Genomic DNA, 1070 nt, shown 5'->3' on the forward strand with positions numbered 1-1070 from the left:
AGAGACAGAGAGAGACAGAGAGAGCTAGAAGGGTATTTCACACTAGATGATTTTTTGACCTTACCAAAAATTCAAACAGAAATAGCATCCTACTTTACACACAGTTCAGTAATCTCTCTTTGATCTTTATCAATTGAACAACTTTTTTCTTTTTTGAAAAAAATGACTATATATTTGTATATGTGTCTATGAGCATAGGTACATATGCCAGCACATACATGTGGAAGTCAGATCACAGCTCTCAGGAGGTAACTGTCTCCTCCACTACCTGAGTCTTGGAGAGCGGACTCCGGTTGACAGGTCTGTGGGCCTTTACCTACCTTTTGTTCTTTTAAAGACTTGTTTCATGTAGCCCAGGCTGACCTTAACTAGATAGATAGCAGAGGAAGACCTTAAACTTTATTTTGATCTTCTTGCCTCCATTTCCCTGAGTGCTTGAACTACAAGTGTCTTCGTTAGGGTTTTAGAGCTGTGAAGAGACACTAGGACCAAGGCAACTCTTTTTTTTTTTTTTTTTTTTTTTTTTTTTGCTAGGAGGAAATTTTAATGTTTTCTTACTGCTTTATCAATGTCATGGGAAAAAAATTACAAAGTTTAGAGTCTAGAACCAACCATGTAGATTTAGAAGAGGGGTGTGTGTATATGTGTGTGTGTGTGTATGCTGCTGGCCAGAGACACAGCTCTGTAGCTCTGCCAATGCCTACCTATGCACCAGTCAGGAGCCCAGTGAGCATTTCAGGATCAGGATCTAGGAGGCCTCTGGAAGCAGAGCAGCCCATGGCTGGCCACCATCTGGCCAGACTCTGCTTGTAAGTTAGCTTGCTCTCTCCCCAGATTCCTACTGGCTATTCGAGACCAGGGAGTGGGTCTGCTGGCTCCCAGCACAGAAAAGCAATGAGCTACCAACCCCAGGGCTCAGGCCCCTGACTCTACCTATGCTCTGGGTAGAGTTACAGGAGCTGAGCAAAACGGATTTCAGAAAAAGAAGCAGCCAGGAGCGGCGGTGCACACTTGTGATCCCAGCTCCGAGGGAAAGGGAGGCTTGCTATGAGCTTGAGGCCGACTTGGGC

Source organism: Mastomys coucha, unplaced genomic scaffold (genome assembly GCF_008632895.1).
Source record: "Mastomys coucha isolate ucsf_1 unplaced genomic scaffold, UCSF_Mcou_1 pScaffold12, whole genome shotgun sequence".
Lineage (NCBI taxonomy): Eukaryota > Metazoa > Chordata > Mammalia > Rodentia > Muridae > Mastomys > Mastomys coucha.